This window comes from Indicator indicator, chromosome 1, assembly GCF_027791375.1.
Source record: "Indicator indicator isolate 239-I01 chromosome 1, UM_Iind_1.1, whole genome shotgun sequence".
Classification (NCBI taxonomy): domain Eukaryota; kingdom Metazoa; phylum Chordata; class Aves; order Piciformes; family Indicatoridae; genus Indicator; species Indicator indicator.
Genome location: NC_072010.1, coordinates 63,227,120 through 63,253,994, shown reverse-complemented (window position 1 = coordinate 63,253,994; position 26,875 = coordinate 63,227,120).

The following is a 26,875-nucleotide window of genomic DNA, read 5'->3' as shown; positions in this document are numbered from 1 at the left end:
GGCATCAGGCTGTGCAATATTCTTGCTCTCTTTCCACTGCCACCCTTAGTCTGGAATTTCCTCATTAAAATGCCAGTAAACATATAGATATGTATTTAAATTCTGACCAGCTGTAAGGAGAAACTTTGTAAAAGGCTAGGCCTTGTGATCTATTCTTTTGCTAGGCTGTGTAAGGCAATGTTTGCTCTGGGGTCTTTTTGCCAGCAATTGCTGTAGATGGCATTCTTTTTGCAGCAATAGTGGGGTGTGGGAAGTCTTTTTTTATACATCTTCCTCACACAACAGTCATCCTGAAAATTTTCTAGCTCAGGCTCTTATGTATAAACATTTAGATTCAATAAACCAAAAGAAGAAACGATTTCTAAAGGATAATGATAAGGAGCATCAGTTCCCTACTGGAAAGTGGATTCATCTCTAAGAGAATGTAACAATTCTATAAGAGATTACATCAGGTCACTGTACTCATGGTGTGCATCTGAACTGCTGTGTAGCTACTGTTTCCCAAAATCTGTATTCCAAGCAAGCACTTTAAATAATAAGAGAAAGAATCTTATTACTCTCATCTCTTGCAAATCCATTTGGGATTCATAACAATGAGGAAAACCCATGTGAGACCTATTTCACTCCAGCACCTGTTTATTTCCCACTGTTTTACGAGTGTTATGAGTTATATGTTTATGAGTCTTAGCACTGCAGGTGACATGGAGACATAAAAAGATGTTGGTTATCAAATGCAGGGTCTGATCCAGCGCTCCAGGGAATCCTTGGGAAATCAGTGAGTGTAATTCTGGATGCTGACATCCCAGACTTTTAGTCTCAGAACTGGTAAAGGTAAAACATTAGGTGAGGCATTTCAGTTTCTGATTTAAACGTGAATAATCAGAGAAGACTACACTTTCTCAATTTGGTGCAATACCTCTTTCCACCATTCTAGCTAGACCTAGTATTTTTCCCCCAAGGAAAATCAATTGCTTTCCCACCAGCCAGCTTTTCTATTTATTAATACAGTATTTACAATATTTTTATATTCTGGGATGTCTGGGGATAGATACCAAAGCAAATGTCCAAACATAGCTGTACAACATGTTTAAAAATTCAGCATGACATCTATTAATGGAACAGCAGTTAGATAAATAAATCTTCCATGAACTGAAACAAGAAAATTATACCTCAAAGTTTTCACTGACCAAGACAGGCCATAGGAGAGAAGAGTTATAGATTATTGTATCATTTTTACTTAACATTTTAATCAAGCTGGCTTCAATCCCACAATTAAACAACTGTCTCCCAAAGGATTTCCCAGAATGAACAAGCTCCTAACATTACAGCAATATCTCATAACATCAGGTTGCAGGGTAATGAAATGGCTACAGCCTTCGCAGGTCCAGAGGGTCACAACAGTGATCAGGGGTTGGAGCACCTCTGCTATGAGGACAGGCTGAGGGAGCTGGGGGTGTTCAGCCTGGAGAAGAGGAGGTTCTGGGGGGACCTAATAGCAGCCTTCCAGTCCCTGAAGGAGGCCTACAAGAAGGATGGAGAGAATCTGTTTACAAAGGCCTGTAGTGACAGGACAAGGGGCAATGACTTTGAGCTGGAGAAGAGCAGATTTAGATTGGATGTTAGGAACAAGTTCTTTTCTATGACGGTGGTGGAACACTGGTTGCCCAGGTTGCCCAGGGAGGTGGTTGAGGCCCCTTCCCTGGAAATATTCAAGGTGAGGCTGAACGAGGTCCTGGGCAGCGTGGTCTAGTTGGGGATGTCCCTGGTGACTGCGGGGAGGTCAGACTAGATGACCTTTGGAGGTGCCTTCTGGCCTGGACTGTTCTATGATTCTATGTCATTGTGTGTGTGCATGTGTTATGTTGGACAATGCTACAACTACCTTACCGTCAGTGGTAATACAGATTATCAGGAGGGGAGTATTAGTTTCTAATATTTTAGTCTGTCAATATTACCTTCAGATTAACTGCACTGTATTCTGAAAGACACCTCATTTATGTGCACAGTGAAAGCATACTTATTTTTCCACACAGAGGAACATATCTTAAGGAGAACATATTGACATTTTTGGAAGGAACTTTCTGAGTTTGTGAGTTTTTCTATAGATTAGCTCTTCTAGGTATGTGTACTTTTTTCAAGAGCCACACTAAAATACCTGCATACCAAGAGGAGCAAATTGCAGATACCTACAAAAGATGTCACCTGTGTCAAACCTGCATTCTCCAATTGCCACAGAGTGGCAGTGAAGCAGAAGAGTAATGCTTCTTGTTGTATGTCTCATTTGTCACAGGATTTATTTGTATTTGTGTTAATTGCAGACAACAGTCTGCAACAACAGTCCCTTCTCATCTCTCCAATTTCAGTCCTCTTGGTTAGCTGTTGTTTTCCAAGAAAGGAAAAAACACTTGGGGAGAACTGAGTAAGAGGAAACCCAAGGAATCTGCACAGAAATGCCATATGTTCCTGTATTTATGAAAAGAAGCTCATAAAATATCTGACAGTGGAAAGTCAGAGTAGCCTGCCACATATAAGCATGTCTGCACCTTCTACTGATGTGGTAGCTTCTGCTGATGTGGTTAAAATAGCAAATAAACAAACCTAAAGCCATTATTAAGAAAATAAAAACTGCTTTATCATCTGTCAGAGTGATCTTTAACAATCACAAGAACTAAGAAAAAAAAAAAGAAGATAAAATACCTATTATATTAAAAAAGTACAGTGTCTAGTGGACCTATTTTTTTAAAACAATCTCTTTACTTAATGCAATTCAAGCAGTTGCTTGAAATGTCCAGCTTAGTAATTAGGATAAAATGGAATTGCAGGTTTCTGGAAATATCAGTAGCATTAAGGGCAAGATTATAATTTAAAAAACAACTAATGAAAGTATTCAAAAGTGGAGAGAAATTCATCATACGGGTGAATTCAGGATCATTCCATAATTTCAAGAGTGCACCCATGCTGGAAATGCTATTGGACTCTTGTTTCTATCGTCTACATTCATTTTATCTCTGAATAAAGTGTTACCAGCTTTAACAGTTGTACTGGGTCTGGCTGGAGTGGAGTTAACTGTCTTCATAGAAGCCAGTATGCTTCTGTGCTTTGTCTTTGGAACAGTGGTGGTAACACCCCTATGTTTCCTCCATTGCTGAACAGTGCTTGTCCAGCTTCAAGGTTTTATCTCTTCCCTCACGCATCCAAAAGCAAGCAGGTTCAGGGTGGGCAAGATGCTGAGAGGGGACACTACCCAGACAGCAGACTAAAATTGACCAGAAGGTAGTCCTTACCATGAAGTATAATACTCAGGAAGAAAAGCTCAAGGCAAGGAGAAGGAAAGCAGACATTTGTGGTGCTGGTGAGTCTTTCCCAAACAAGCATTATGTGTGCTGAGGTCTTGCTTGCCAGACAGTGTCTGGACATCTACTTGCTGGTGAGATGTAGTGAATTAATTCTTTATTTGCTTAGGTTAAGTACACAGCTTTTGCTTTCCCTGTTAAACTGTTAGCATCTTCATCCATGAGTCCATCCATCCATCTTCATCCATGAGTCTTCCTGCTTTCCTTCTTTTTTTCTTCTTGTCCTGTGGGAGAGGGAAGTGAGCAAACACCTGGGTGGTTGTTTAGTTGTTGGCTGAGGTCAACGTACCACAAGACCATTTCCAAATCTTTATACAGAGTCTATGGGAGTAGAAGTATAGAACAAATGTTTGAATCACCTCTACTTTAGCTGCAAAATATGGGTATGTTTTGATCTTAGGAAAAAAAATTCTCTCAAGTCACATTTCTATGGCATTTTATGAACAGACAAGAGGCATACTAAAAAAACTTTCATTAAAAATATGTTTGGTTTTGAGGCCAGTGACAAGTGGAGTCCCTCAGGGATCAGTGATGGGACCAGTCTCGTTCAACACCTTTGTCGGTGACATGGACAGTGGCATTGAGTGCACCCTCAGCAAGTTTGCTGATGACACCAAGCAGTGTGGTGCAGCAGACACTAGAGGGAAGGGATGGCATCCAGAGGGAGCTTGACAGGCTGGAGAGGTGGGCACAAGCCAACCTCATGAGGTTCAACGGGACCAAGTGCAAGGTCCTGCATCTGGGTGGGGGCAATCCCAAGCACAAATACAGGCTGGGCAGTGACTGGCTTGTGATCAGCCCTGAAGAAAAGAACTTGAGGGTGCTGGTGGATGAGAAGCTCAACATGAGCCAATCACATCCTGGGTTGCCTCGAGAAAAGCATAGTCAGCAGGTCGATGGAGGTGATTCTCCCCCTCTACTCCACTCTGGTGAGACCCCACCTGGAGTACTGCATCCAGTTCTGGAGCCCCTGTTATAAGAAGGATATGGACATGGTGGAACGTGTCCAGAGAAGTGCCACAAGGATGATCAGAGGGCTGGAGCACCTTTCCTATGAGGACAGACTGAGAGAGTTGGGGCTATTCTGTCTGGAGAAGAGAAGGTTCTGAGGTGACCTTATTGTGACCTTCCAGTATCTGAAGGGGAAGAAAGCTGGAGAGGGACTTTTTAGGGTGTCAGGTAGTGACAGGACTAGGGAGAATGGAAAAAAACTAGAAATGGGTAGATTCAGACTGGATATTTCTCACCATGAGGGTGGTGAAACACTGGAACAGGTTGCCCAGGGAGGTGGTGGAAGCCTCGTCCCTGGAGGTTTTTAAGGCCAGGCTGGATGTGGCTCTGGGCAACCTGATCTAGTGGGAGGTGTCCCTGCCCATGGCAGGGGGGTTGGAACTAGATGATCCTTGAGGTCCCTTCCAGCCCTAAAAATTCTATGACTATCAAAATTATTTCTCACGGCTTGATTCAAAACTGAGCCAGGGTTTATGGCTATTGTGGTGTATCGAAGCTAGCTTTAGCGTTGACAGCGTGCATATACATTTGCAGTCTGGATCAGGAGTAGGTGAGGGCAGGCTAACCTCCCATCTGGTTCACTGACACTGGGTTCATGGGTGGAGTTGGCATCCTTCCCTGAAGTTTTCGTCAGTGCAGTTTGGCAGTTCCTTTACTTCAGCTACTTAGTTTAAAACTCGTGTTGCAATACTTATGCATAGCATCAAATGTATCAGTGATAAAATAATAATTAAAAATTAATAACAATATTGATGCAAAGTAGGCATGCTCAAAGTGCTCCTCTCCAGAACAAAAATGGCACATTTAGATTCCAGAAGAGATAAAGAAATTTCCCCTTTGTTCTACAATGCAACGGCTTATTGACTGACTTTGTGTTAACGATATGTATACTCATAGTTAATCATTGACTACTGAGATGCAACAATGAAAGTGTGAGTTGTCACATAAGCAAGAGTGAATTCTGTTATATGAGGATGCACAATGAGAAGGCCCTTTCCTTGTAGAAGTTTATAAAAAAATATCTGGGGAGGAGGCCCTAACTTAAGCTCAGGCAGAGATCATCACCCTTGAGTCCTTTCATCATCAACCTCTGGTTGTTTCAGTCTTGCCAGAGAATCCTGTTACTTGTTTGTGCTTGCTGTACCTGTTTAGTTTGTGTGAGTGAATTATACTGTCAGAAGCAGGGAATTAGAGACTTGCAAATGCACCATTTCAGGTGTAGGTGTGGGGATTTCCTTTCCGGATTACAAAACTCATAGCTAAATTTTCTTTCCTGAACAAAGAGAACATGTGATTCCCTTTTCATAAAGCTCTTTGGCTTTGATAATCAAATCCATACTTCTCTAAGCAGACAGTTACCCTGGGATTCCTCAGTCTTCCAAAATCAAATAATGCTGCTTGGTGAGGAGCTCTGAGATGCACCATCTCATTCCTCCTATGAACCTGATGGTGATAGTGAGTGAATTGTCTCTTTATTTGTTGCTATTTACTAAGTAATGGGATCCATGGGGTTCTGGAAAAAAGTTGCCATTCTACAGGTGTAAAGAATCATAAATCTGTTTCTGTAGTTTATTATGCTGATCCAGATTCTGAGATCATTTAGGAAACAGATTGTTCTTTACCTTGAACTGCTTCTCATGTGCATGTTTATTTGAATTGTATTTCATCTGGCACAGCAACTGCTATTCATCTGGAAGTGCTTTTCATCTTTTGTGACCAAAATGGACATTTAGTACTAGAATCAAAGATAAGATCAGATACACAGCTGACTTAAATCATGCTAACTTTACTGAGCTGCTTGATTATTTCTGTCAAACTTCACATCTTAAGCTCATTGCCTGCTTCCTTCTGCACTATATAATATATACATAAAATAGCATATTTCCTGCTGCTGTTCCATAAAGGACTGTGCAACTAATGACAATCCGCTATGAAACAACTAACCACAAAAGTTTCTTCACCATGGCATGGAGTATTCAGTTGATGTCTAGATATCAGCATGCCACAGAGAGCTTTCATTGAAGATCTCTGCTTTATGATCAGTCATTAATGAGGAATAGTTTAGATGAGCCTTTTAACTTTGATACATTTAACTAGGAGTTGCTGTTAACTTGCCCATAAGATCCTGGAAGTAAAGCTAGAATCACTCCAGAAAGGATCCATTTTTGTGGTTAAATAGAAGCTTGTGGTCAGTTTCTGTGATCTACTTTTAGACAAAGTATATGAATTTCTTTCTGTAGTACATATTTTTTTTTCCAATTAAATTTGGGTCAGTGTTAACTTGTGGCAGCACCTTTGTTTAGCTTTGAACCCTTCTGAACAGCTATGTGCATACAGTGTCATGTGCAAAAACAGGACTCAGATTTGTCCTGCAAATTCTCTTAGTTCATGCCTGGGAAATAACAAAGATGCTTCAGAGAGACTCTTCTCCCCGTTGCTTTTGGTAAACCAGTCATAAACACTTTCATTGTAATTCATTTTCAATTAATAAGGTTTTGCTTGCTACAAGTTGTTCAGAGCATCCCAAGCAAAGCCTAACAGATAAGCAGATTTCAATTTTAGTTCAGTGTTTCATCTATCTTGCCTTTAAATTACATTTAAATTTCATATTCATATCTTGTTTCCACAACTCACAAGCACACTGTATTGATAGCTTTGGAATCTTCAAAAGTTGGTAATGAAGTATATATAGAGATATGTCTTAGCTGGAAAAAAAAAATCAGATACATCATAATTGTAAGTAGTTATTATGAATGCTACAGCTGCAATTCTCAGACCATATTTGGCCTGAATATATACTATTCTCTTTTGTAGCTTCTGGGGCATCTTGCATTGCTCTAACTGGAACATTTCTGCCATGAGTAGATATTTTAAATGCAACCCAAACTGCTTAATGCTATGTTTCATTGACAGCAGTGGCTGTACAACATGTGTGCATTAAACTTTATTCAGTGGGTCTGTAGTGACCCATTCATAATACTGAGGAGACAAATTTATCACAAGTATATCTCCTTTTCTGAAGGGGATGCTTCTACAGGAGAAGGTCACTTCTAGCACAGTGAAAATAAGTACTAGAATTAGGTCATCTTCATTCCAACGCCTATCCATGGTGATCCTAGCTACTTTGTACTAGAGGTTTGGTCTTAAGGAGACTCTGGGGCATTGTAGAAAGTACTGCTTGTATTGCTTCCTCTTTCCAGTGATTAATTTCAGCCATTTGGAGTCACAGAACTGAAAAAAGAATCATCTTAGATCCTAGTATAATCTGCTCCATGCTGTGGCTAATGCAGTCACTGCAGTGGATACAGAGCACTTTCCTTGCACATGTCTATCTCCATTCAAGCTGGCTGCAGTTCTGGCGTACTGCATTTTTTGGTCCAGCTTGCTGAGCTAACTGTGTACAGGGTCCTAGCAACAACTGCCAATCTTCTGCCCCAACAGATTCAAAACTGGGTGAGCAGAATGATAGATCTAAGTTCTTTACTAATGACTGTTGACTTGATGGAGTGTGCATTGTTACTTTGTGGGCAAAAATATTGTCCACAGGCTTTTACCAGCAACAACAGATGGTCCTAAGGGTACTAACCGCTCGAGGGTGTTTACAACAGATAATTGTGTGTTGAATGAGGCACAAGTATTTGCTGCTTCCATTTAATTGCTCGTGTCTCTTCTTTATCCACCTCCAAAACATGGCAGTGTTTCAAAATAGACACAAGTTCTTGTGTTACTGTGTGACGAGTGCCTTGCTGCTTGAATGTCTCTTTTGTTTTCTTTTCTTTTTCTTTCTTTTTTTTTCTCTCTTTTTTTTTTTTTTTCCTTCATCAGACCAGCTTGGGAGCGATCCCCATCTCAGTCTTCTGTTCTGTCCTTGGGAGTGTTCCGAGCTCTCTTTTGCTTTTGGTAGGGAGGGAGGTGTTTGTGACTGTGACCTAGTAGAGCTAAGCATATTTTCTGTGAAACTGAAATATGCTTATTAAATAGAAATAAAATTGTTGGTACTTCAGATGTGCTTTTCAGCTGTGTGTATGTATTTGACATGTTTGCTATTGTTAGCACTAGGAATCTACACAATTCTTTCACAAACTGTGTGATCTCTGTAAGTCCTGCTAGGAATGCTAACCTTGTGTTGCCCTCATACAGCTGTGTCTGGCCAGGTCCATAGTGATCCTTTACCTTTGCATGAAGATAAACAAAGTGATAATAGAGTCTAGGACATTTATGTCCTGCTTACAAATGGCCACAGATAAGATTAATGTATTTAAGTGCTTCATACTGAGACCAGTAAACTTCATGGAGAATTTCATAGCCAAAGTCTTTGAGCAGCATTACATTCCAATTCCTTCCTAATTATTGTGATGCCAGCAATAGCAAATCCAAAAGGTCACTTTACATAGTCCTGGAATCAATGCTTTATTCCTGTATTTACTTCTCTGAGAAAGTAAAATGAATTGATCATGGATCTATTAATATCTGTGTGCCTTGTTTGAATATGTTGAATACTTCACTCTCATTTAATCAGTGATCCAGTCACTGTAAATTAAACTAGACCAGAAACAAATTAACTAGCACAGTAATCAAGAAAACAAAACCACAAGTCAAAATGAACATCCCAGACAGAATCCTTAACAACTAGCAGAATATTCAGAGTTTTAATTCAGCCCCTTGCTACCTACCTGTGGTAGGCACCAGGAACACAGTACTCTTTCATTTAAGGGCTCCTCTCCAGTACCAAATATGTGTCTTTGCTTCAGATAAAACTGCATCTTATCAGCTCCTTAATGCTTAAGACAGTCTGTACAAGACTGTTATATGAGGTTTCTGAAAACTGTCTGGAAATGATTTTATGACACATTTAGCTGAAAGTGTCATAGAGCTTAATATCTTTGTAGCTAGAGATCTCAGAGATAACTCATATCTGAATGTGGACATCTTTGTTGTTGTTTTTTTTGATACAACAATAATATTAGGGAGAAAAAATCTTTTGCTGTATCCTTTCCATACATTTCTACAATTTATGAAGGAAGATGCTGCACCTTTGTGGTTATCCAGTTGAATCAGTAGAAGCTCTTCTGAATAGTGTGTCTGCAGTACTGTAGAAATGACTAAGGAAGCTTCAAAACATCTTGCCTGGTAGTGGAATGGGTCCAATCTAGGCCCACAGACACCTTGTCTCTCAGGATGAGTTCTGGTTTATGAGGGCAATAGTTTGGCACAGGTATCACAGTATCACAGTACATTAGAGGTTGGAAAGGACCTCTGGAGATCATCGGGTCCAACCCCCCTGCCAAATCAGGATCACTTAGGGTAGTCTGCATAGGAATGCAGGGCTCTGTCACCCTCACTGTAAAGAAGTTTCTCCTCATGTTGAGGTGAAATCTTCTATGTTCAAGTTTGTACCCATTGTTTCTTGTTTCTTGCAGGTCTGCTTACACTGCAATTTCCAGGGCTCTAGGTCTTCAGATACCTCCCCAGGGAGGGATGCCATGTGGCATGACCCTATGGCACCATAATGTTGTATGACTGTGGGTGCAAGTGCAGCAAGCTCTGCACTGCATTCTCCCCATACAGCTCTAGCAGGGCTGAAGATCTCAGATCCTACACTCATACAGAGCTGTGCTGCTTCAGAACCCAAAGTAGTATTTGCGTGAAACCATACCTGTGACAGTCTTCTTGGAGCAAAACTAGCTCCATCTGTGACACGGTTGACACACGGCAAGTCTGAGCAGGTAGATCACTTATGTGAGGGCTCTGAGAGGCCAGGCAAGCCTACCAAGCTATGTTTGATTCTACACAGTTGGTCATCTTTGGATCCACAGTGCAATACAGGAAAGCAAGAGTAAGTGTGGGTGTGAATCACTTCAAGCAGAAGAGAAGATGGAGAAAGTCCACCCTGGCTTCTCGATTGCTCAGACCTATTAACAATTGTGTAAGATAAAGAGTGGACAACCATTTTTAACATCTTTTAAAGGAAAGTGGTCTAACCCATATACCTTACAAGAACAGCAGTTCATCACTTAACACTGATGCTTGCTGTGCAAAGATTTTAAGACTTCCTCCTGCTCTTGGCAGTTATTTGTCTCTACTTTGGCAGCTGCACGTGGAGAAACCTGGCCATTTTACATTATCATTGTGAAGGGCACACACCATTTCAGATGCCACACAACGTGCCAAGTACCCTGCCTAGTGGCCTGGATGCCACCTGGGGCCTGGATGTAACATTTTGTCCCCATGGATTTCTCTCACCTTTTTCCATCAAGTTTCAGTTTTAAACTAGTGGAAGAGGAAAAATGCAAACAGTATGGGTAAAGCAGCACCTCCTAACCATAGTCTGTGCTTTCAAGGTACTTTTCACTTATATGGTGAAGAAGTGAGCCTTTCCCCCAGTAGTTCTGGGGCTCAGGGGTACCTAATGATGGACAAGTGCAGCCTGGAGTGAAGGTTCCTGGCTAGTCATCAGCATTCATGACAGAGGCTGGACTAAGGAAGTTTAGCATATCAAACCTGTGAAGAGAATTTCAAAGACACCAAAAGGATGTGTAGTTATGTATCAAGAAGGACCTTTAACTCAAAGTGATCTCAATTCTCTAAGACTTTTCCTAGGGTAATTGCACATGCATATTCTGCTAAACAACAGGAAGAATTACTTTCACTATGTCCCTCTTTGCTTTTCTGTTTTTATTTGTTTTGTGCTTGGCTTTTTTTTTTTTAATTTTTGTGTGTGTGTGTGTGTGTTTGGAGGGGGTGTATTTGTTTTTTGTTTTGTTTTGTTTTGTTTTGTTTTGCACTAGACTAGCTAAAATAGCTCATACATTATTTTGGAACTTGTAGCACTTCTGTTATGCTGCAACTGAACTTTAAAAAGGGAAAGCTGATTGGGTCAGCCTTTTGGGACCTGGAAAACAAGGGCCTATGCAGCACAGCATAGAAAAGAGACCCAGGCACAGCTCTGTGAAGAAAAACATCTCAACATTTATGTGATTACTAGGAACAGCATATTCTCCTGCACCCATGTGCTTCGGAATGCATTCCAAGATATTAATAGTCGTAGTGGCAGGGCTGTACATTACATTGTTATTTCCTCCTTGGAGAGAACAGAATGTTAGACTGTGAGAATATGACATGGAAACTATGTGAGTTGGCTGCCCTCTTCTACTTTATTTACTCCTTCTTAGATCTTTCTGACTTTGGGGCTTTTGCAATCACTTCAAAAGGGATTCAGTTTTTTTGCCCAGGAAAAGGAGCACTGGAATTGCCACTCTGGATCAGATTCTAGACATTAATCCAGGCTTCTGTCTCTACCTGTCAGAAACAGAACAGAGTTGAGTAATCAATAACATTAGACAAAGGTGAGACCTTAAATTTACTTGCCTCTTGAGTTACAGCAGTGATCAATACATGTCAACAAGTATAAACATTGATAAGCTTCATTATTTTTCATCTTAATTTTACGTAACTAGACTTTATACATTCAGATAAATGTCCCTTCATATAACTGACTCTCTCACTAAACTAGTCAACAGCACTGTGTCTTCTACAAGTTTGATCTAGGAGTCAAGTACTATAATGAAATAGACCTAAGGAGCCAGGCAGAAATAACTGATTCTATTTTTCATTCTACTTGATAAAAGGGATGGCTGCTTTCTGAAAAGCTGTCATTCTATTGCTAAATGTCAACCTAAGTGTTGCTTAAATTGCCTTAGACTGGACTAAGTCTATCTGCATTTTCCAAGACTGGATTTTTAATTCAGCAGTTTCTCCAGAACCCTAATGAGGAAGATGCTAGAAGTACTGCTGCAAGTGGCAGCTCCCCCTTTTCCACATCTCCTTCCCTTTCCTTTGTCTTCCTGCCCTTGGCACCACACTGGCTTTTGGGCCAAACCACCTGTCCACTCACCATTCAGCCATACCAGTTCACACTGATGCAGACACAAAACAGAGGGCAGTGCAATATGGAAAGAGTCATAGAATCACATGGTCTGGGTTGGAAGGGACCTCTGAAGGCCATCTAGTCCAACCCCCTCTGCAGCAAGTAGGGGCATCCTCAACTAGATCAGGTTGTCCAGAGCCCTGTTGAGATGAGGAAGGCAAGAGAGAAGAGAAAGATTGGCAGAAATGTTTCCACCTGTGGCACTGCTGCTTTATGCTCTCTAAAGTATTTTTGTAATTATGAGTGAAGATACTGTCAAGTTTGCATTTCTTGGTAGAAATTTTTTGGTTTTGGTTTTGGTTTTGGTTTTTTCTGGAGAAGTAGGATTTTTACCAGTTAAAACCTCTAGACTCTGTAGGCTAAGAAAAAAATCCATTTCTTAAGACAGTGAAGCTTGATGTGTGTGTGCTTCCTGTGGACAACAGTCACTGTAAACTTGGAGGAGGTGGTAAAGCTAAAGTAAGACTGCTTCAAACTAGAGGCAATGAAGAGGGGTTATAGGATATTAAAAAATTGTAGATGTGTGGTAATAGCTGATAAATCTGTATTTCCACCCCAAATATGATAATTGCTTCTCTTGTTCTCCAGATAAAAGGGAGAATCTGCAGGTTAAGACAATGATGTCTGTTAAATATTGAAATAATGTTGCATTTTAGGGGACATGGTTGTGATAGCCTACATAGTACCTTTCAGTTTACCACATAATTTTATCTGTTAGATGCAACACAGTACATCTCAGCTTCTGTCCCACCATAAATTAGCAATGGGTTGGCAGAGGAGAGGAAGGATGCACAGTTTTGCAGTTTAATTTCTCTTTGACATAGAAAAGGAACAACCAGCAGCTCCTGTTCTCTGAAGACTATGTGGACTGTTCCCCATGGGAACAGGATAAGGCTTCCTGCACCATTTGACAGAAGCTGTTTCCCACGGAGGGATTTTGTTATAGACAGATGAAAATAGTGCAGCCCACCTAGCAGGAAGTCTGAGGCACTAAACTGAGGCAGTGTGCTCATGTGGTCTATTGGAGGTAGTGCTATGCATAACCTAACCCCTGAGAAGCAGATGGGGATTGTTTCGGACAGAATGAGATGGTTCACTGCAGTGTGGGTACAGATGATGGCTTCAGTCACTTCAGTATTTTGGGGGCTTTTTAAAATAAGCTGTGGGCTTAAGCTTCTGAAAACTATTTACTTCTTAGTTTTTTGAAAGTGAGCTCTACACGGACACAGCACTTCCCAACCTTTCTTGCTGGGTTAGTCAATGTAAACAGATAAGCATATAACATAAGTAGTAATCGGCATAGATTTCCTTTAAAGATCTTAAGAGGTTCTTGCCTGTCTACAGTGGCTGTGCAGGGACTGCACGTGTTTATTTGTGCATAGTGGCTCACCTCCAATCCTTTTCTCCTTCTGATCTTTCCTCATCATTTTAGATTTGGGGACCTAATATCAGTTGCTTAAGTTAACCTTACAGTGTATAAAATAGGTTTATATTTTGACTTAGAAAGAGAAGGTTGTAACTTTCTGAGCACAGCACAAAGTACTTCAAATACTGAACTTCTGCTTTCTGAAAGCAATTGAGTTTTGTTTTATTATTATTATTTCATTTGCTCCAACTGTAAAATACCCTGGGAGTCCTACTCATGATATATTTGATAAAACAGTGCTTCTGTGTTCCCTGTAAGATTGTTCCTCTACAAACACATTGATTTTCTGCTTCAAAGTTGGACCCAGCTATGCAATCAGATCTGAATTCTCTGATAAACTTTCTGTTTGGGATCCTGCTTTAGAGTTCTTTGCAGAGGCAAGTCAGAGACCAAAAGCTGAGCTTTCGTATTGTCACTGAAGTGACTCAGATCCCTAGTACTATAGGGCAGTTTTGAAAATAGCAACTGACATGCAGGTTTAACACCATATTAGATCTGTCAGGGGCTACAAAGCTGATGTGCACGCCCTTGTCAGTGCAGCACAGAGAAGGGCAGGAGGGACCTCTGGCTCTGGAGCTTTCCAAAACACACTGACAAAGGTGCCCCTTGAGAAGACTAACCTCAAAAGGCCACATTTTCTTTGTAGATATCACAGAAACACAGAATGTTAAGGGCTGGAAGGGACTACAAAAGACCATCTAGTCCAACCCCCCTGCCAGAGAAGGATCACCTATACCAAATTACACAGGAACTCATCCAGGTGGGTTTTGAGTATCTCCAGAGAGGGAGACTCCACAACCCCTCTGGGCACCTGTTCCCGTGTTCTGTCACCCTCACAGTGAAAAAATTTTTCTTGTTAACATGGAACTTCCTATGCCTCAATTTCCACCCTTTGCTCCTGGTCCTGTCATTGGGCATCACTGAGAAGAGCCTGATTCCATCCTGTTGGCACTCACCATTCACATATTTATAAACAACGAGTTCACCCCTTAGTCTCCTTTTCTCCAAGCTGAAGAGCCCCAGCTCTCTCAGTCTCTCCTCATAAGATGTTCCACTCCCTTAATCATTTTTGTGGCTCTGTGCTGGACTCTTTCAAGCAGTTCTCTGTCCTTGAACTGAGGGGCCCAGAACTGGACGCAATATTCCAGATGTGTCCTCACCAGGGCAAAGAACAGGTGGAGGAGAACCTCTCTTGACCTACTAACCACATCAGTATTTGTGAAATCCTACAAGATTTAGTTTTGTGAATGACATTGTGGAACATGGGTCATTGCCTTTTGTTTTGTTTTGTTTTTTGTTTGTTTTCTTCCAATTTACACATTGAATACAAGAATGAAAATAAGGAAGCATGTAAAAGACTGCAAAGGCAGTTAACGACATGTATGGATTTTAAGTTTATTTGGTTAGGAGGCTTTTTGGTTTTGTTTGAAATGAAGAGATGAACTCCATTTTAATTCTAACATCTAATTACTTTTTGATAAAGATTTTGCCATGGTGCCTCCCAGCAAATAAAGACACAATGTCTCAACTTTTCAGGGTGAGCTCATCAGGAAGTTACTTGTGGAACAGCAGCTGCAGTGAGTGTTAATCTAGAGAATTGATAAGGAAATAGGATGGACTGACTTACTTTCCTGGAGTGCTTATCTGTCATTTAGGCTTATGTAAAGTATTCTAATAATGTGCAGACCATGGTAGCCAGAAGCTGTCACTGGGGTATCAGAGGAATTAGAGTTTGCATAACAGCAAGAGGGGTATCCTTGCTATGTTTCCTCTTCTCTTGTTCCCAGCCCTCTCTGTGCCTGGAATGTAAATCTTAAACCACTGAACAAAGCAGCAAGCAAACCCATACAAGGCATCTGGTAGGTGGGCAGCAGTGGTCAGGACAGCAGAAGAGCACCAATACACTGTGTGTCCTAACACTCAGTATAGCTCTTAAGAGATTTCAGAGCATGCAAACTCTGTGTAGAAGACCATGGCACAGATGTTCAGCCACATGAAGAGTGTAATCTTGTACCTGTGCATCACTCACTTGGGTTTCCTGGAGCCTCTGGCCCTGGGTATTTAAAGATATTGATTACTCAAGAGACACCTCACCTTCAAGGTAGTTTTTTTATCATATAATCTGATAGTTCATTAAAGCTCTTCTCTCATGGTCTTGTGTTATGGAATTGTATTTAACTGATAAATTATATTGGCAAATGGACATTAAGAAAAGTGTTAATAACTTTTTATTAATATGGAAAATTGCCAAAACTCGTTAAATAGGTTTGTTGTGCAGTTTGAATATATATTTACATTCATTAGGCAAAATATAACAATTTCATGTAAACTGGGAGGAAATAACATGGAAAGGGAGGAACCCTGGGAGCAAAATGCTGCTCAACCATAGCGTGGCAGGGGGGAGACTCGATAAGAACCTTTAAGCTAAAAAGGCAACAAATTAAATACTCACAGCTGGTTCTACCCACACAGGGAGTGCTGCTGCTGGGTATGAGCTGTTGAGGCTTTGGGGCACTGCCACAGCAGGTTGCCAGCAAGAAAGGCCATGCGGTGCCAGGGCTGGTCGGGTGTCAGTGGACGGAGGGCGGTTTACCACACTTCTCATGACAGGCACTTGCTTTGTCCTGGGTAAACTGAGGCACAGCATGATTCCAATTGTAAGGGGAAGCAGGCTTGGCTCTGGCTCCTAAGCTCATGGCTTCTCCGGCTTGCAGTGTGGGTAGGCTCGAGGCTTGATCCCAGGCTCTGGAGTGGGCACTTGAGGCAGGGCAGGGCAACCCCAGGCAACTTCTAGCAAGACAGGTCCAAGAAGGCAATTCAAGCACAGCTTGAGCAAGGCTTGAGCGAGGTTTAAGAGCAAGGTTTAAGAGCAAAGCAAGGGTGACTACAAGTCAGCCTGTATTTATATATCTTGCCCAAGATCCAATTGGGCCAATAGGGCAACTGAAGCCAGTACATACCTGCCCAATGGAAAAGGGCTCTGCCAGGCTGTAGCCATAAAAGGTAGAAATAAAGGCCTGGTCTGGGGGAGGGGAGGAAGCAGTGGCCAGTGCACCCCATGGCCAGTGCATGGTGCTGTCCCCTTTGCTCCTTTTCCCACATTGCCCTGACTTTCTGCAGGAAGGAGGGGGGAGAGGGGAACCATATCTAGACACCTTAGGGCCTGTCTGGGTTTTGTGCTGGGCCTGTTTGGCCCTACCATGACATCTTGATGGCTGAAGTGACCTTTGTCTGTTCAATTCACGCATACGAATTCACCACATAGCTCTGTTTGACCCTAGAGGGTGCTTTTTAAGGGAAAGGGGATAATGCATACCCAGTGACCATTCTGGTGCTTTGCAGAATTAAATGTGTTTATAAAATGATATACAATGTGTTGTCTGTGATTACCTTTTAAAGAAAACTAATTCAAACGCAGCTAAATGGGAAGAAGTATTAAAAAAACCCCAAAAACCAGATCAAACCAACCAAACAAAACCAAAAACCAAACAAACACAGACCCCACCAAAAAACCAAAAAACCAACCAACCACCCAAACAAAACCAAAACCAAAAAACCCAACCAAACAAACATGTGGAGAATATAATATCCGAAAAGCCTGGGATATGTTAGAAAACTAGCAGTCAAACAGGAACAATAACACAAAAATCAATAGGAGAAAAAACATATACTGAATCAAATTAAGTTTGCATTGATTATACACACACAAAAAAAGCACCAGTTTGGCTCCTCTTCTTAATATTTGATCCTGGGAACAATATCCTTATTTAAAACATTTTCAGAATCAGTTTCCTTGGTATACTGCTTTTTTTCCTTCTCTGAAGGATGTGCCATACAGTACATTTGTCATTGATGTGAGAATAAAATAAAAATAAGAAGTAACTAAAACCAGTTTCAGTTCTGAGAACTAGAAGTTTCAAAAGCACAACCAAAAAGCTGAAAAAATAATTATTAACAATGAATATAAAAATGTCAGTTTCAAGCCTGTTTCAGATTCAGCAATGTGTCAGAGGAGGCCTAAGGAAGCACATACAATGAGAAATATATTTCTTCTCAACAGAGTGGAGAATAGATTTAGACCACATCTAAGAGCCTGCCCAATATTTCAGTTAACATTCTTAAAGCTAGAAGCTAATGCTTGGTATGCAAAGGCATTTTTATTTATTCACCTAACTCCTACACTGCTGCCTAACATTTCCAGGTGATCACATTTTTCTGCCTGCTGTAACACATAGTAGTCCATATGGAGTCCATAGTCCTTATGAAAAACTGGATCAGACAAGTGAGTAAAAAGTAGAGAGTGAGGCAGTGTTCAAATCTTTTAGGATTTGTGGCTCTAAATTTCATAAGCAAGATAATTAAAAAACACTAGTGAGAGAAAACCAATCACTGGCATAATGAAGATGTGTTCTACCTTTGACTTAAGTTACTAGTTTTGAGGCATCTCTGACTTTCTAATCAAAGTAAGGATGATTTCAGGTTTAGAAGTAAAAATTAAAAAAAGTATTTTTAGAATGTGTGGTGTTACAAATCCGTGATTTTTTAGGAGAGCTGTTCCGTTTCCTGATTACTGTGAAGTATCTATTCACAAAATACTTTTATTAACTTGGGCTGGGGTTAATTTCTCCTCACATCTAACATCTGTATGTTCAATGTATGATCTAAGCTTGTTGTGCATTCTGATTTTGTTGTAACCAGAAAACACTGGATATCTAAGGCAGGTGAAATAAATTGCTCTTTATATGTGCTTGCCTCTCAGCCAAAGTAAAAGAGCTTGAAGTGTTCACTTCACTGTTAGACAATTAAGTGAAACGAATCACAGCTTGATATCCAGATCTACAAAGGCATCTGTTGATTTCAGCACTAATACAGGGCAAGATCTGGCTTTGCAATGGCACAATTCATATGCTTGATAGTTTTGGACACTGTGATGAAACTTGCAAATCCATGAGTGTTTCTTGCAAGATGCCCTACTGAAATAGCCTTTCTGATTGGTTTCTGGTTTGCTTGTTTGTTTTTGTTTTTCACCTCCTCACTCAAGTAAGATTTCAGCATGATAAGCTGTTATAGAAAATGCATTATAAAGGGAAAAATAAGCAATGAAGCTGTGTAGTCATAGGAGAAGGCAGGAGGAAATAATTTTCAATGCAAAAGGATTCTTAGGGGCACCAGGAAAATCCCCTCATTCTTTTAGAAGAGTGGGAAAATGGAAAAGGACACTGGAGTCCATGTGTCTAACACACTGGGAGTGTGTAACAGAAGGTCACCTCACCTGTCAGTGACAGTAAATCCTACTGGTCCTGACTAAGTACATGAATGCATGATTTGGCTTTCTAACCTCCAACCTCATATGTTCCCAGATAGTGAAAAGTCTTACCCTCTACATTTGAAACATCTGAGCTCACACAGGCCCATCAGTGCTGCAGAATAGAGACTTTTGCTCCCAACTGCCAAGACTTGATCAGGACTGTGCAAGAAATGAGGTGTTACTCAATGTACTTAGAAAACTTTAAAATGAAATATTGAAATGGAATTTAGCCAAATTTGAGCAGCTGATCTGGATAACAGCTTTGGACTTGGGTGTCTATGTGTTCTATGCAAGTCACAATTTCAGTAAGTCCCTTTGGCTCTGCTGATGTTGTAGGATGTGAAAGTGCCTGGCAGCTTCTGCATCTCTGAAACTGAATCTAGGCGTGTACCATCTGCCTTCCCTCCCCAGGCTATGTCTTCAGCCAAAGAACATTCAGGCATACAAGCAAGAAAAGACAGTGACATGAAGTTTCAACAAGTCCCCTAAATGAATGAGGGGATGAGAACGGGGTGAAGTAAGGTACCATTGAGGACATGCAGCATAGAATAAGTGATCCTGAGGGCTGAGAGAGTAGAGACAATATATCCAGTCTTCCTGGAAAAGCCAGTAGAAGATGTTGAGAGGGGGCTATTATTAGTATAACCCTTCAGTATAGCCCTGGTCTCTCTGAATCTGGCCTAGGCAGCAGTTCAGAATTAAATATGCAAATAGGAAAATCTTCTGAGGAGAGGAACTGTTTTCTAATCAATTTCCATTAGATGGAAAGGTGCTGTGGGTAAGTAAGTGGTAAGCTTTGCTGCCAGTGAATTAATAGACTTACTTTGTGACCATCAATTACTGTCAGAAATGTGTGGTGGTCTGGAAGCCTTTTTTACAAATTGACAGTGACTGGCCAGGCTGAAAGCAGGTGTATCCATTTGAATCTGTTCTGACCTTTGGTTCATGGCATACACTCATGTCATGTCACATTACCTCATCGTATCACAAAAGCTAAATGTCACACAGTGTCACATCTTAACCCAAGACAGCTCATCGGCCCCACTGTTTTCAGATGAGGTGTTATGTAACTAGAACAGCATGAATATGTTGTCTCATAAGTTATGTTAGCAGTCAGCAGTCACAAGAAGTTGACATGAACGAACAGGTATAGCATAATTTATCTGGAACCTCTGTAGGACTTATTCACTAAGTATTATTTCCATAAATCATTTTGCTGTGTATTAGCAAATCTTTCAAACAATTATTTTCAGTATTCTGAACTACAACTCCTTGGAAATCTGCTGCCTGACTCCCTGAATTATTACCTTGTTTGAGGTGAAAGAGCATGGCACATGAGGACAAGTGGGCAATAAAATTGGCCTTGCCTTCTGCATGGCTGTGGGATTGCCCTGCTTACCATGCTCCTAGCTTTCTACCAGCCTATGAGTCCAAGACTAGCAGTCTAATCAAGTTTGTGTGTTTATAAGGTTTATGCCATCTGAGTGGGAAACTGAAGCAATCCCTTCTTAGAGAACCAGTCACATATTATTTTTGCCTCAGGATGCAATCTGTTTAAACAACTGGCTAACAAAGAACTTTGAAGGATACAAAGGTCTAGACAAATTATCATCAGTCTACAGGAAGATCACAGGCTGGAAAAGAAGTCAGGCAAAGAATACGTTCATCCTGCAAACTGGTTAAGTGATCTCTCCAGGTCTGCTTAGCTGACACAATGCTAGTCTTTGATAAGACTTGCAAAGAATGAGAAAAGTAAAGGTCTAAGGACAGGTAAGTTGCATGCAGCTGCAAAATGACACCTGATGACCCTTTGAGAGAGTGATTATTATGTCTTCTCAAGGCAAGGGTGGAGGGGTGGACAGGTGCAGTTGCTTTCAGATCGTTGCTTCTACACATGCGCAGGTTGTAGAAGTAAACCTCGAAGTTAGAGGTTTCAAAGGAAATATTTCTGATTGCTCATCCAGCTCCTTTTTTTATTTTCCTGTCTTGTGAGAATAGGCAGGTGCTATTCCTACCACCTCCCTGAGCAACCTGTTTCAGTGTCTCCCCACCCTCATGGTGAAGAACTTCTTCCTAAACATCCAATCTGAATCTACCCATTTCTAGTTTTGCTCCATTCCCCCCAGTCCTATCATTACCTGATATCCTAAAACATCCCTCACCACCTTTCTTGTAGGTCCCTTTAAGATACTGGAAGGCCACAATAAGGTCTTCTCAGAGCCTTCTCTTCTCCAGACTGAATATCCCCAACTAGCTCAGTCTGTCCTTGCAGGAGAAGTGCTCCAGCCCTCTGATCATCCTCATGGCCCTTCTCTGGACATGTTCCAGCACATCCATATCTTTCCTGTAATAGAGGCTCCAAAACTGGATGCAGTACTCTAGGTGGAGTCTCACCAGAGTGGAGTAGAGGGGGAGAATCACCTCCCTTGACCTGCTGGCCACAAGCATCATCATTTGCTTCCTTTCTCTTCATCCTGCTCCTCCATGCTGAGCATGTAAGGAGGAAGGGAAGAGAAGGGAAGGGACTCACAGAGCTTTGCCCTTTCTGCCAGGCTGCATGCTGGGATATTCCCTTTCCTTCTGCCTGCTATACTCGTGTCTTGCCTACTGTCTCAAGTATGCAATGGGGTGATAGAGGCTTATAAAACACTGGGGAGCATTATACTTGCATGCAGCTCATCTGTTTTAAAAGTGTGGGTGCTATGTGGAATTTGACAGAAACATGTTGAAGAAAATTAGGAAATGAGGAACATAGATTTTAACAAGGAAATGAGGCTTCTGAGGTAGCAAAATTAAGGCTCAGCTCCACTATATGTCATAATCTTCTGTGTGAAAGGGTGAGCATCCTCAGGTTCTGTAGTGGCCCATGAAACTAAAAGGATTTGAGGGTTTTCAGAGTTCTTGGACATGCTCAACTTCTTTTAAGACCAGAGTCATCCCCCACCCCTTTTGCCTTCCTGTTCCTCCTTCCTTGAAATGTCTAATACTAACTAAATCATTAACTGAGTTAAGCATTTTAATAGGCCAAGTAATTATAGCCCATGGTCATAATAAATGATATGGAGAGGGGATTTTTTTGATTAAGAAATGTTTTCCCACCCCTGCATAGCATATGACCTTCAATGTATAGGTCATATTTCTTGCTCACTCTGCCACCCTGAGGGTACAACTTCTCTTTATATATATATATATATATATAAATGTTAATGATGCACTTGCAATCACATGGATGCATTTGAACAAATCTCATTCCAGACATTCCCTGAAGGGCTTAATTATACAGCTTTGTGCAGAATTACATCCAGTTGTAATCCTGGGGCCTGCTAGTGTAGCTGGTGGTTCATTTGAGCATCTATGCTCTTGAACAAGTGTGTACAAAGAAATGTGACATGGCATATAAAAAAATCCCAAAACAATCTTAATGAACATAACTGCAAACTGAAACTTTAACAACAATAAAAAATCCTAGATATCCCTTCAATGTGGAAAGAAGTGTCTCAGTTCTTTTCATTATACAATTTACTGCAAGTATATTTCTCTCATACACAGCTATTTCAAAAAAGAACCAGTTCAAAAGTTCTTTCCCCCATATCCTCCTATTACAGGTTTGGGTCAAAGCCTGACATCTACTATTCTACTCTATATATCCAGAGATGATACCTGGATTCCCATGGAGTAGCTCTGGATTTATACCAACTCCAATGAGATCTAACTTGGCCTCCTAAATATGTAATTGTTCTGGTGCAAAAAAATCTATTAATCCCTCACAGCAATCACTGATTGGGTCATTTTAACAATAACAGCCAGCATGACTGAGTGTTTTCAGTGCTTACTGACAGATGGTCATTGTGTTACAAAACAGCCTCCAGTAAATAACGACCATATTCACGTGAGAGGTGGAAAATAGTTCTCCATTGTACAATCCTTTTTTTGCTGCACACAATGAAGTAGAAATGTGTCTTTGACTCCATTTTAATACTGGTACTGAAAGGCCAAAACTTCCACTTGAATGAAAAGTGGTAAGAATATGAAAGCAGAAAGCTTGCCTATTTGTTTGCATCTAATAAACCATCAGGGCTCTGTGGTTATGATTCTTCCATCCTTATTTCATAGTATAATGTTCGCTTAGCATGCTAATGGGGGTCCTTCTGAAAGATCATAAATAAACTGAAGGTAAAGATATGGTTTAGTAGTTACAAGATGACAGGGCTGAAACTCTGCTGCCTCTTAACATGACAAGTGTGAGTGCATGGTGCTGTGTGTGGCTGGGAAAGGTATTTCACTCTAACCAAAATGCTTTGGACTATAATGTTTACTAACAGCTTTTTATATTAATATTCACAGAGCTGTGAATTTGCCAATGTTACTAATGTTGCTACAGAAATTATGTCAGTTCTACTGAAAAAGAATATGTCTGAGACACTAAGCATCTTCAGTCAATGCCTCAAAAATGTAGTCAGTTGCCTTATTATACACTAGGAATAACACAGCAGAAGTAGGAGCTTACATCAGATTATTGATAAATAAAAGCAGTGTTTTTCACAAGCACAAGGGACAACAAAGCCTACCTTACTGAAAATATGCAGACCTAAGTTTTTGAAGAATAAGTTATTGACCAGTGACTGACTTCCTTCTCACTGCAAAAAGTTCCCATGGTCCAGCTGAGCTGAAGTAAAATGATGAAGCGGAATTGGAAAAATAAATACATAGCTGTTTACGTGCTGACTCTTCAGGGGTACAAAAAGTAGCTAAACTAGTTTTTTGTCATTAAAGAGAGCAGGTAAAGCTAAATACATGAAACAGATCATATAATAACGCTGATAGCTCTCAGAACCAAGCTATTCTTCAGCAGTAATTTGCAGCCCCATCTTGCACAACCTACAGCAAAACCACTTGCGACTTCTGCTGGATCTTTATCTGTGCTGAACCAAATTGCACACTGCTTTACATTCACACTCCACTACATTTTAACGTTTGATGTCTTAAACTGGCTTACTTTACTGACTCTGTAAACAGAGCAAAAAGCAAAACTCACAAAACCAGGAGCATCTTGTCTACAGAAATTTTCAGGATACACTTTGTATAAAGTTCACTGCTATGGAGGTCAATGATTAGATTGAAATCAGAAACTTCTATGTATCTGAGTGAATGATTCCAGCTTCAAGTGCTCTTGGGTCATAACTTGTAGGCTTTATATCCATTTATGTGTTTACATGTGTTTAAATTAGGAATTGTGCTGAACTAAGTTCTGTGATTAGAAGCAAGAGCTATGCTTTTATTAGAGGCCATAATGAGTTCTCAGAGTTAGTCACTTGACCCTGACAAGCTGTGGGAACGATTTTCTATGGTGGTTCCCACTTGTTTCTAATAGTGAAATAGTCTTTTCAAGACCAACCAATCTCAGTAAAGGTAAGACACATTCTCATATCTATTAAGTGACCATTTATAATTCAGAAGAACATTAATGAAAGTGGAAGCATCTCTTTTGTCTTCTACATATGGACACCATTCAATGCCTAAACTAAGTGAACACTTTTGGTACAACTTGTTAGGAGTTTGAAGTCCTGTAGGGAAATTAGTGCATGGCTTCACCTGCCAGAGACCTCTCATCTCGGTCTTAACAAGCAGTCTCACAGACCTTGAAAGCTGAATGATTGCAGAGGTTTATGTTATCATATTTTAAAGGTGGCATCATCATGGCAAGGCTTCAACAAAGCAAAACACATCTTGGAATAGCTGTATCTGAAGTGAAAAGAATAATCCTAGCTCTTGGCAGTTTCAAAATATTTTTCATTGTCACAATGTAATTTAAGTATGTCATTGTTTGTAACTTAAATATATAAAACCAAAATCTTGTTCCTCTAAGCAAAACAACACTGACAGAGGGAAACAAAATCACTCATTTCCTCATTTTCATCTGTCACACTCTTGTGAAGTCACTTTCTTATCTGGTGGTACCTTTGATGTATTCTCTGAATATATGCAAAGGCAGATGAATGTTGCTTTATCTCCTCACAGAACTCCCACTCATTTTTTATTTCCATGTATGGAAAGCAGAGTGAGAAATGGGAAACGTTATTTCTACAAATAATAGGTTTCAGAGCTATTGTGCATGCATTGTACAGGGAAAGGAGGACATTCTTAACACCATGAAGACATAATGGAACAGCATCTGCAGACTCTTACCCAAGGTTGAAGAATCTCAGGTTCTTATAAGGGATTTATTTGTAGTCATACCTACTAAGCAGCACATGATAAATTTACAAACACAGACAGCAAAAGAGACGTGCACACACACACACACACACACACAAAGTGTATCTCCATGTGATACCACAATTATGGCAATACAATAGTTTTCATTCAAGCGCTGTGTGCCACAGCTTGCCAACACAGCACATTACACACAGACTCCATCAGTCTGCTCAGCTCCTAAACATGGTCTTCCAAAAGTAATCTTTTTCCTACCACTTGGAGAGCTAGGAACCCCTGTTGTCTCCAGGGGTTGTGGGCATGCCCTTCTCCAGTGAGGGAGCAATGAGCATCTCTTATTTTGCTGCACTGTGGGAGAACCTTTGGCAGTTTTTGTATCATCACTTTGAATTCTGTCCCAGCATTCTTAAAAGTTTATTTGAGATCAGTGCCATCCTTAGTTTTATACATGTTCTTCCTGCCCAGCCACCCACTCAGGTAACAAATGCTTGGAAAAAAAAGTGGGTCTCATATGCCTAAGAAGACATCCTGCATTCAGTCTCACTTTCCTGCTAATCTGCCACTGATTGCTTCCTAGAAACTTTTTTTGAGACATCTATTAATCTACAATGTGAACCAGGGCTGCTGTCTGTCACAGTACCCTATAGTCAAACTGAAGAGATTACAATTCAGATAGATTGTCTTCAAAGCAAGTAAAAAATTGTCTGGACGGTTGGACTCAAAGTGTGTGACAACAACACACTGGGGAGAATGCTGCCCTAAATAATAAGCTAAAAAATCATTACATTTGTGGATAATAAGACAGCAAATTCTGCATATGTGCTGGGAAGAGAAGTCAACACTTCAGTGAAGCACTGGAGCACATGGCTGATGCTCATTGGATGCTGGCAAAAATTCATGTTAAGTATTCCACTCTCAGTGGAAGACCTCTGTGCACCAATACAGGCTCAGGGCTGACTGGATAGGAAGAAGTTTGCCAGAAGGACATGGGAGTCCATGTGGGTAAGAAGTTGAATATATAACAACAGCATGCATCTGTGGCAAAGACAGCCCCATACCAGCCTCTGCTAACGGAAATGCAGCCACTTAAGAGAACTGGTCTTTCAGATGTCTTTTCTAAATTAAATAAGTCTATGATAGCCCTTATTTCCTCAGCTTGTTTAAAGAATGTTACAAAACATAGAAAACCCCACTACCCAGTACCCAAATTTTCCTTTAGTATTAATAAGGGGTTCCTATGCTGTCTGCTAGTTCAGCTACCTTATTAAAGTGTGGTAGAATGATAGTTACTGTTTCTGGAACCCCATATGAGCTGTTTGTTAATCTTCTCTTTAGGGTGACAGGTTGGACTCGATGATCTTTGAGGTCTCTTCCAACCTTCTTGATTCTTGATTCTTGATTCTCATCTTCCAGGTAGTTCTTACATATTTTCTGCTACTACTTGAATGGAATAAAACAAAACAAAACAAATAAAGCTTACTAGAAGTCTGGTTTCTCTCCCCCCATAAAAGTTTTTTATCTTTATCCTTTACTCTTCCACATACTCCACAAGTTCTGGATAACAGTTGCTAGCTGTCAGCATAATCTTGGGCAGGTGTTTGTACATCTGAAGGATTTGTTTGTCCTTGTCGAGGCCT